Source organism: Falco punctatus (assembly GCF_963210335.1).
Source record: "Falco punctatus genome assembly, chromosome: 1".
Lineage (NCBI taxonomy): Eukaryota > Metazoa > Chordata > Aves > Falconiformes > Falconidae > Falco > Falco punctatus.
Genome location: NC_137580.1, coordinates 44,981,940 through 44,993,098, shown reverse-complemented (window position 1 = coordinate 44,993,098; position 11,159 = coordinate 44,981,940). Strand labels below are relative to the sequence as shown.

The window sequence follows — 11,159 nt, the reverse complement described above, 5'->3', positions numbered from 1 at the left end:
TACCTCATGCATTTCTCTCTGTGAAACAGCAGACTTTCTCAGGAGAGATAAAAGGATGAAGCAAGAGCCCTGAGAATTGCTTACAAGTGCCATAAAGAGAGGAGAAGGATGAATGAATCAAAATCATGACACTTGAAAAGATGTAGATTCATGGATTTTCAGTCCAAAACCACATATCAACAAATTATTAAAAATTACAATCCTGGTCACTGACCCTCACCCCATCAATCCTTTCTCCCTAACTTCTATTTGATTTCTGACCAGTATCTGTCTTCACTAGGGTGCTGGAGGAGACAGAGTTTACCACCCCTGGGAAACTTGTTCCAGCTGTTTGAAGACACATGTTTATAATGAGGATAGTTATTTGATTTGCCTTGTCTTTGGCTTCTGAGGAGTGAATCTTTCTATGTTGCAGTGAAAAGCTGCTCTAGTTCTAGCCCTATAGGTGTTTAGAAGTTGTACCTCTGCTGAAGCAATGTAGGGTACTATAGCAAATTGCAGGCCAAATTTTATGTACTTTCTTTTGGGGAAAAGCTTAAATGAAGACAATGGGACATCACCTGAGAATACAGCTTGACAAGTGGTGGCCTTGCATGATACAACAGTCTGTTTACAGGCACAGTACCTTCCTGCATCGTAGTGTTTAATTGGTGTAAGAACTTGATGCAGGAGTTGGGAAGCTCAAGATAGTAGGTTTGTACCATGTTCTAGTCCTCCAAAGAATGAAAATTCTAGCATTTATAAGTGTTTTAAAATTGCTATTCTGATTTATCTTTAATATATACATATATATTTTTTAATAGCAAATGGCTACAAAAGGGCTCAGTTAAATTCTGTATTCACCTTTTTCTTATGTGGAGCTCCACAGTCTCTTAAGTAGGGATATACTGTCATGTCTCAGTCTGTCAGACTTGATTTAGGTCTGAACACTCAGGCCGGCAGCTGAAATACAACCACATGTAAATGAACCATAGGTATTAGCCACATTTGAAGTTTAAACACATGAAGCAAAGTTTATTCAAAGTCATGGATGTCAGTTTTTGCCATCATTTGGCAAGTATGTGGCCAACTCTACTCAGCAAGTATTACAGCACCTTTAAAAACAAACCAGCCCATGAACTGTTGTCAAAGGCAGTATAGATTTTGTAAGCAGTACACTAAAATACATCAGTGACCTCTTAGCTATGTTAGAAAATATTTAGATAAAATTTTAGAGGAGCTGCCTTATTTGGCTGTTCATTAAACATACAAATCCGTGTGATCTGTCTTTGCCCATCTGGAGACTACAATGTTAATGAGTTAACTGCCTGAACATAGTCTCTATAGAGTCACTCAGATAATTTGAAGCAGTGTCATTTCAAACTAAGGATAAATACAGCTTTGTATGAAATGAGTTCTTGTTCCAGCAATAATTGCTTGTGCACTGTATAAGATGGTCTTGAATCACTCCATCAGATTTATTCTCAGAACAGTAAGTGATATGGGTTTCCATAAAGGGGCAGTGCATCTACTAGTAGAGTCACTAATTTTGTGGGGGTGTTGGCACATGGAATCAATTTACTTTAGCAGTCAGACTCTTTTATGGCAGAGAAAGCAGTTAGTCGAAAAAGAAAATGTACACAATTTATATTGCATTTCCATGTTTAGGATACCAGAAAAGCACATTTCCCAGCACAGGTAAGGTAATCTGTGCTTATTTTTATATCATTGTAAATGATAACACTTCAAAAGAAATAATTTCTTCCTGTTGAAATGAACTGTTTGTTACTGTGGCACCTATACATGCTCATAACTGGCCTGTTTTTATAAGTCTCAAGATTCAAATATGCAAATCCAGATTCACCAAAAGGATTAATCTGACCAGAATTAAAGATCTTGCACTCTTGATGCTGTGTGTCTTGACTTCATTGTCAAAGAGGAATGAGAGGTACTTTAGGGCATGAAATAGCTGATCTGTTTGTGGGTGAACAGTGAAAATATTAATATTTAACATTTTAAATAATGTATTAAGGAAACAATAACTTTATAATAGCAATATTAAGAAAATCTATGAGTTAAGAAAGAAAACTGGTCATCAGTTGGCACTTAAATCTGGCCAGGTGATTTGGGTTACTCCAGTTAATGCATAACGAAGAACTCCTGTGCTTCACAATTCTTGCATGGAGGAATTGTATGCAAAGGGAGGTTTGATACAGTGGGATTTGGCAGGTCAGACAAAAGTAAGTTCTTACAAGAGAGGGAAAAACGGGAAGATCATCCTTGGTGGAAGGGATCTTTGCTTTATAGTAAATATAAATATTTTCTTTGTAATAAAGAAAAAAATCAAATCTATTCTGGGGAGGAGATCTGGCCACAAAACTTCCAAGGTAAGATCAGATACAGTACTGTTTTTCAGTCTAATCAGTGTTGTTTCAGCTAGGTGAACCTCTGTTCTGATAAAATCCTGGGCATCCGGGGAGCAAGAAGATTTGTCCTTCATATTGCTTCTTCATCTCTGTTAATTATTAATAATTACAAAAATGAAAGAAGAAAATCTCTTGACTACAAGAATTATGGCTAGAAGAATCTGTTCTTCAAGGTAAACATCTTAAAATACCACAAGATGTTGACAAAGACAAAATTCAGATGGTGACTAATGCTTTGCTTGGTTGGAATCTCTCCAGAAGTCTTGAAATCAAAGCTCGTTGCCAGTCAGTGTGGGTTATGGCAAAACACGAGTAATAAGTGAACAAGACAACCAACGCATTTAATGTGACAGCACCACTTGGGGCATTTACATCTGTCTTAAGAAAGTTCAGTCAAGATTGGATCAAGCATTTAAATCACAGGCAAACCTGCAAAACATTTCCATAACCAGCTAGAATAACCCTTTTGTCTCCAGCTAAAAAACGCCTTTTATTGAGCCCAGAGTGAATTAAGCAAAACCACTTTCCATCAGAAGTAACCATGACGCAAATGGTTTTATCTGCATGTAACCAAGGCAAGAAAACATTAACCAGCTGGTCCCCATTCTGAGACATCTGTAACCATCTGGAGGGAGCCCCAGACTGCAGTGCAGCAGCTCAGTGTGGGACCAAGCATCACTCAGTTTGTGCCTGCCAGAATCAACACTCAGTGACTGGAACATGTTCAGAACCTCCTTTTAACAATTCTCCAAATAGTCTTTACCAGGCATTAATGTAGCCTTGTTTCCATGAGCCAAATGGGAGTTGTATGGTTCTGGCTGGTAAAGGCTGGTGTTGGGTGGTCCTGTGATGTTGGTGGTCTTGGCACATGGATTTCAGTTCTGGGAAGCAGTGATCTTGGGATCCATTCTGCTTGATGGCTCTTCTTGTTGAGGTTGGGTGATTACTGATGTGGTGAGTTAAGAAATGAGAGAACTGCCTATTTGTGTTTGTAATTTCCAACGTCCATGCTCTGGCAGCTTCACATTCTCATTGTTGATATCTCCGGATACATCCGTGGTTCACTACAAGTGGCTCCTGTTACCTCTATCTTCATGAGGGTGATGAAGGTACTTTGCTTTGGCTTTACTATTTGGTAAAACCTTTCTTGCTACCTTTTGGATATGGAGTTTGTCCATCAGATTGGTTAAAATGTGAATCAGATGTTAGCAGATATGTTGAAGTTGACCCAAACATGCGTTAAAGGATTCAGCTCGAGTACCATATGAGGTGTGCCTGCTGCCTGGTGTGAGTGCATGGAGCCTTAGGGATGCTGTGCTAACCCTTGAGCGCTTACAGGGCTTTCGATGCATCTTACCATTTATCATGTTGGGTTTGTGCCTGTGGTTAAACTGTGAGTAGAAAACAGGTGATGAGAAGCACAACTTAGTTATTAATCTACAGTTAATTTCCATGTTGCAATGCTTTTTGGCATCTCCAAAAATGAGTCCTCAAATGTCTCTCTCAAATGTTGGCACGGAGAATAGTGGTGCCTGGGCCTTCTGACCTGAAGAAATTTAGTCCGTATGATTAAACCCTTACTCACTCTGCTGACCAGTTGCTCATATGAGGAATCAATCCCTCTGAATCTGGTGGGGCTGTTTGTAAGGGTAACCGGTTATCAATATGACTGAGAGATTGCCTTAACTGATGTGACTTTGGAGAGTTTCTGCTTTCTTTGGACATACAGACCTTTATATATGCCGTGGTCACTTTTCTCGGTGAATTAAGAATTTCTGTGTATCTTCTGCTAAACTGCCTTCTTATTTAAGTGATGAGAGCTGAAAAGATATATAATACACTAAATAGTCATAGAGGATGGTAGAATACAATTTTATTCAAGAGTAAAACCCTGTGGTCAGGTGACTTTACTCAAAAGGAGCTGAATGAACTACAAATTGTTGGATTTTAATCATCCTGTTTACCTCCTTTCACATTCAAATATTCAAGACTCCGGTGCAAAGGACTGCATAAAAGATAGCTGTATGAATGTTCTTTTCATTGTGCTACAGATTTTAAACCACAAAACCATTGCACCTAAACTGTTTGTTCCCTTTTGGATTCTTGGGTCATCAACTCGAACTTTCTCTGTTTTTGCATGAGTTTGAAATAATATGGTCTATGGTTTACAAGGGTTTTTGTAAACCAAATCACAGGACCTCTCACAAAAATTTACAAAAAGCTTGCTGCAACCTGTAATCATAGAAGAATTTGTATTATAACAGAGTAGGATTAATAATGCATGTAATTATAATATACAATTTTCTTTAGGCTTTTCTAATTATAAAAATATTTCAGATAACATCAACAGTGTGATTCTGAAACGCCTCTCATTTATTATGTAGCTCTCTTAATCAATGCTCTGCCACTGGAAATCAAGTCAGAATGTTATTATGGTCTCTCCTTCTGGATTTAATTACAGCAGTAACTCATGGCTCAAAGTCTGAGCAAACACACCATGCAGTTTATAGCTTTGAAGAACAGCCATTAATCCTGCCGTCTACCTCCCAGTGCAAGCCAATGAAAGCCCTTTAAAAATCTTTATGCCTGAAGATAAACACACATGTATACGCAGGCTGAAGGTGGGGGAGCAGAAAGCCCAGCCGCCGGGTCTATTCTGCACAGGCGCGGGGGAGCATCCGTCCCTGGGAGATGGTCTCAGGTGCTTACACATCTCTGAACTTTTTGCCACCCAGACTGGGATTTACCTTGCACCCTTAACATTTGTGAGAAGGATTTCAGGACGTCAGCTCCTACCCATTGGTAGCCTGGAGGCAGGACAGGGTTTTTGCCATATAAATAGACTTGCTGAAGATGTACATCTGTGCCTCTTGTATTATTTTGGAATCAATTTCCATCATGAATCTCTAACCTGACAATTAGCTGCAAATGGGAATAATACACTCTTTCAAGAACTTGAATTAGTATCAGGAACCACTTTTAGTTTTGTAGCAGCCAGGGATGATGTCTCTCCCTCCAAAGCAGAAACATGCTCAGCTACACACTAGTGACTGGGAGGGGGCAGTGTTGCCAGAGGGGTCTGGGGAAGGGTGAGGTGGAGCATGCAGAAGAGTGAATACAACTATATGAATGCTTGTTTTTTGAGGCTGACTCTTTCTAAGAAAATCTTGTAATCCAAAGGAAGGACAGTTAAAATACCCTAGATTAATATCTATCAGTGCCTCTGCCTTTCAAAAAAGAATCTAAACCGTGATTAAAGAAGATTCACTTGTCCTCTCAAGCCACCGTCTTGAGCACCAGCTTGCTGCATGCTCAATATTTTGAGAAAGAGTAAATTGAAACATAAGCAGCTTTGTTATTTTAGTGTGTGTGTGTATTTGAACTCACCAGGGGTGCAAGGGCCCTAAAGTCATCTGCTCGCTTTCCCAGCTGGCTGGATGGACCAACAGCTATTTGATATGTGTTTGGGAAGCTGTGGGAAGGAACCAAAGAAACGTTTGCACTTGACTGATGTAGCTTACGTCCATGCTGCACTGTGTGCTGCCAGGTTATCAGAACTGGTTGGAAATGTTGGGGTGTTTTTACCTAAATATTATTTCATCAGGACCTGCCAATTGTTTGAAATGGAAAGCGCTGGCAGGAAAGGCTAAGCTTCAACAGGCTGCTCTGTTTGAAAGACAGTGACATTTCAAAACTGATATTCTGAAATTGCCAAATGCCTTCTGGAAACAAAAAGAAATAAAAGGTTGGCATTTCACTGAAACTTACCAAAAACATGGAGATGAAGCTGTGACTGACCAGCCTGAGTTTTGTGTGGTTTTGGTTTGCGAGCTCTTTCCACATTGCAACATTTTTGTCTTTGTGGAACAAGCTTGTTTGGCTTTAAAAAAAATAAAATAAAATATATATATTCTGAGAGTTGTCTAGGACAGCATTTTTTTCCCAGCCTTGGTTTCCAGCTTATGTTCCAGCAGAACCTGGGGTCCTTCTCACCCCAGGAAGCCAGACAGGAGGGGCTGAAAGCACAGCAGGACTAGGTACAGGGTGTTTTGTGTCTAACAGGAGAGGATGAGAGTAGTAAAAGCACTTGGGTAGGACCTCAGGCTAAGCCTGCAGTAAAAATGTCTCTGTACTCTCCTGTTGTCTAACATTAGCCTTCCAAAAGCAAAATCTCTTGTCAAGCATCTCAAAAGGTGATGCAAGCTTCTCCTGCAGTGCCCAGGGACCGCTGGCTGCCCATTCGTAGTGGCAGGCTCTGCGCTGCCCTTTTGTCTCCCTTGGCTGCAGGAAGGGCTCTAGGAAGACTAAATATCAAGGATGTTTAAATGCCATGAAATGAGGGGGTGTGAGCACCTTTGTGCTCTTGCCTCTTGGCAGTCCATTAATCTAAGGGAAAAGCCTGAGAAAATAAAACTAATTAATCCCAACTACTGCGGGCAGTGTAATTTAAGTTTTTTGCAAAGATTAACATTGCTTAGGCTGAAACCTGCCTCAAACCCCCCTCAGCTCACATCCTCAAGCACAAGACTGTTCCGTGTTTTCTACAACAAAATATACAGCCAACTGTATTTTCTACATTTGCTTTCAAACTCATTACAGGAAACAAACCTTACAGGAAACAGAGGAAATCAGTAACTGCCGTATTCCCAGAAAAAGCTGTGGGAAGAGCCTCCTGTATTATGGTTTGAATTCACTCTGCTGTCTAGCACCGGGGATATGGAGGAAAAAAAGCAACGTCCCATTCCAGTGTTCAGATCTGATGCTGTAGGGAGCGGTGTCCTTGATGGCAATGAGCCGTGGTGTCGGCTCGGAGTGGAGGAAACTGGGCTGGAGAGCGAGGGCTTCTGGCTGCAGTGGTGTGACACTGACACATGAGGCTTTAATTTCAAGGGAGGAAGTGAAGCAAAAAGGATTGCAAAATCTGGTTCTATAATGGTCTGTGAGTCTGCTTGCTGTGCTTAATATCATATTTGTGGTCTCGGAGGAAACATGAGCTGGTCCTCCTTGGGTCGAAGCAAGATGGGGAGGTGGGTGGAGTGCAGCATTAAAGTGAGAGCAAGGAAAAGTGGGGAACCTTGATGTAACAGCAGGGATACAAAGAGCCCTTACCTCTCACTGTGATTGAGAAGCAGCTGTAAAGCATTTCTTCACTTTTTTTTTAATGTTATTATTATTATGGCTGTTCTGTTTGTGAATACAGAAAACTCTTGGGCATTTGTTCTGTGATATGCATGTCAAGCCTTGCACACACCCCTCGTCGCACGTCTCCAGGTTCCTAGCAGACCTCAGCCTTGAGTCGCTTTGTTCCAGGGTATCCCAAAACCATCTGAGGAGATGGCTCACAGGCTGCGGGAGGTAATTTGCTCTGGCAACTGAGAAGAGAGCAATCTGTACAGCATCCTTAGAGCAAAGCAACACAAAGAGAAACTACTGTGGAGAGTAATTACTCCCGTAATCCTCCAGGCTTGCCTTGCCACAGCGCTGTGCCATGAGATCTGTGCGAATCTGGAGGTTTCAGTAATTCCCTTTGCAATGGTAAACGTGCATTTGCAACGTGGAGGGGAAGGTTGTTTTCATACGAAGGCAATCACTTACCCTTTATTTACTGTGAAGGATGAGGACAGGGGACTCAGACTCCCAAAGCTTTTCACAGTTGGTTTTGTTGTCTAATTATTCTGCAGAAGAGCTTTTCCCGGCAGCATGGGCCTGTGTCCTCTGTAGCAGAGCCTGGGGGCCTCCTGCCCTTGCAGAAGGTCTCTCTAGAAGTGAAGTTTCATGGTGGGGTAATGCTGCAGCCCATGTGCCTTTTTCACTTTGTTTATTTCTTTTTAATGGCATCCCACAAATAAAGAAATTTGCCTTCCATATTGCCTTTTGAAGGCAGATAATTGTGTTGCTGTTGTGTTCACTACGGGCTTGTCATGCCCAAATGAATTTACATATATCTGTCTTTTCCTTCAAAAAGCAGCCCTGCCGAGTTTTCCCAGTTGTTCAGTCAGTCACAAAACACTGTTGTAAAGCAAGCGCTGCTTTATGTTGTCTAAATAGATGTGGCTTTTCTCTTGTTCCCACTGTCAGTCTTATTGTTAAATTGCTTTGAATTTGCAGTGAATTGAAATTCTGTGTTCCAAGGAGAAAGAAGTTATTACTGGTAATTAGGATTATTGGATAGTAGCACTTTTCACTCTAGAGTTAATGAGTTATGATTAGAACATATCCTTTCATTAGTTTAAAATATTCCCAATGTTATTCTGATATCGTGATTAATAATAAAAAGTTTAAATAGCAGTCCACTTAAACCAGCAGAAACACACATGGCTTCCCAGGCTACATTACACCTGTGGATGGCTAAACATGAGCCACTCAGCCTAACAGAGAGTCCCACCCTGATGAGTTCCACCAAGGTAAAAAAGTACACCATAAGATCAGTTATCATGTAGGACATCTGAGACCACGCTTCACAAGAGACTTCTACTTGGAGTTGGCACTGAGCGGGCAATCAGTGTGATGAACTATGTTTTCTATGTTTTCACCTTTTTGGCTCCATTTCCCTGAAATGAAAAAGGTCTCCTTCAGAAACCTCTGTGGCACCATTCAAAGTTTTCTACTGGATGAAGAGGTTATGGAGGCACCATGGCATATAGAGATGGTGCTGGAGAATGTTGTGTGCTACAGTCTGGAGAAACTCTACTTTTCCCCAGCTGTCTTTGCACTGCAGGGCTCCAGGAGGATGGTTTCTGCATCAGAGCAGAGGGATGGGCATCATATTTCATCAACTGCATTTAACCTCTGGTGAGATTAAGGTAGGTATGGGGCTCGTGTGTGTTAGGGAGTGAAGCTTATAAAGGTAGCATAGCAATGCAGGATGCTGAAAAAAACTCTTCCAGTAATTTGGAAGGTAGATTTTAAAATGGTGAGCGTCAAAGGCTAGAAACCATTCTTTGATCTTCCAAAGCCTGTAAATGAGAGCAGTGTCTGCAGGACACAACACGTGTTCAAACAATGGCAAGAAATCTGAATGGAGTTTTGAAGCAGCAAAACCCGTAAAAAATGAAAGGAAAAGGGACATAATTCAGACAGTCAGCCTAAACAACAGCATGGTTGTCTCAGATGTTTTTAGTAGACGTTGTACAATAACTTATTAACTCAAAAATAAACTGTTTGAATTGCCAGCTGAATTCTTGAAAAAGGAGGGAGGTGGTAGTTAAAAAAAATAAAAGATTTTAGTCTGTGCAAGTTTCTGAAAAGATCACAGCCTCAAAAACAGGGGAACATTTTTAGGTGGGAGGAAGTAATGAAAAACATTCTGAAATGTTTTTGTTGTGGTTTTCTGACCTTTTACCAAGTGCTCCAGGCCTGCATGAAATATTGAGCTATGAGGTGGGTTTGTTTATTCTTAGGTAAAGCACGCTCAGAAAACATTTATGATCACAACTGTGGGTAAACAACACTTGGAGTACTTAGGTGTGCCCTGCCATGGCCAGCCAACCCTGGGAAGGCTCTTGAGGCTAACATTTAACTTGATGTATAAATCATGGCTTGGCTCTGCAGTGATGCTGGGCTACCTGGTTCCCAATGGAATCAAGTTAAAAACTTAAATACTTCAGTATTTTTGGACCTGAATTATTGACAGTGCTGGAAGGGGAGTATGTATGAGCAGTATACTCATATTCTTTCCAATGTTTTGGCACATAAAAACCAAATTGCTGAATTCATTTGTATACTTGCTTATCTTAGAGTGCAGTACATGGCTGGAAGATATACCTCAGTCTGTGTGCCTTTCCTTCTTAATATCTTACCATCAATTACAGCATTAGTTACCCATGTTTTCTGTTTCTAAATACATCTGGAGGGTTGGTTGCTTTTTTTTTTTTTTTTTTTTTTTTAACTATTCATTGAGACAGAGGCTTACTTTTTACCGGAGTTTCTGAATGTGCTTTTAAAAATCTTGGAGCCAACTTGTGACAGCCAGAAGAAAAACAGGACTGGACGATGGAGACTGGTTGTATCAAGGCAGTTGTGTAAAGCAATGAGGTAAGTTTCAGTGTTTTCTTCTAATGTGCTGTCTCAAGGTATCCTATTGGAATTTTGTAAGACAATTGCTTTTTATAAATGTGTTGTGACAAGCAATTGCACACCACTCCGCACACCTTAAGAGAGGAAGAACAGAATAATTGAAAATAGGGCTGGGAGAGCTCTCGGGAGGTCACCCAGTCCATCTCCCCAGCCAGGTGGGATTGGCTTCACACTAACTACTCCTGGCATATGTTTGCCTCACATGTTTTCAAAAACCTCCAGTGACAGAGATCCTGCAACCTCCCTAGGAAATTCTTTCAGGGCTTATTGCTGCTTAACATTAGAAACATCTTTCCTACTGCCTTGCTCACGTCCCTCTCGAGGTCAGCGTCATACTGTTGCCTCTTGTCCCTCTCGAGGCCAGTGTGATACCTTTTGCCTTTTGCCAGGCTGCCAGGGAGCACAGGGGATGGTCACTTCCCTTCTTCTACAGCTACAAGTCCATCTGTTTGGATACTGCTATGATTCTTCTTAGTGTTCTTCTTTCTAAATTAAATTAATCCTATGCTTTTAATGTTTCCTCATAATGCATTGGGTTTAAACCTTCTCTCATTTATGTTGTTTTCTTCTGGACTCGAACTAAATGATCTATGCCCTTTCTGAAAACATTGGCCCAAACCTACATTTCAGTGGCTGCAGTTTCTCTTCCTGATAATTGTTTTGCAAGGGGTGCTTTGC

General features: G+C 40.9%; 1 protein-coding gene across 7 annotated transcripts in view; it reads left to right on the top strand.

The window, feature by feature from the left end:
• Nucleotides 1-11,159, top strand: part of LOC308054344 (uncharacterized protein) — a 62,450-nt gene that overhangs the window by 37,383 nt on the left and 13,908 nt on the right. For 5 of the 7 annotated variants that reach the window (XR_013924075.1, XR_013924076.1, XR_013924077.1 and 2 more), the window contains exon 1: nucleotides 9,621-10,439. The exons of the other annotated variants lie outside the window; for them this stretch is intronic. The gene's annotated coding sequence lies outside the window, so the exon portion shown is untranslated. Of the gene's footprint in view, nucleotides 1-9,620; nucleotides 10,440-11,159 lie in introns of those variants that run through there. 7 annotated transcript variants of the gene reach the window in all.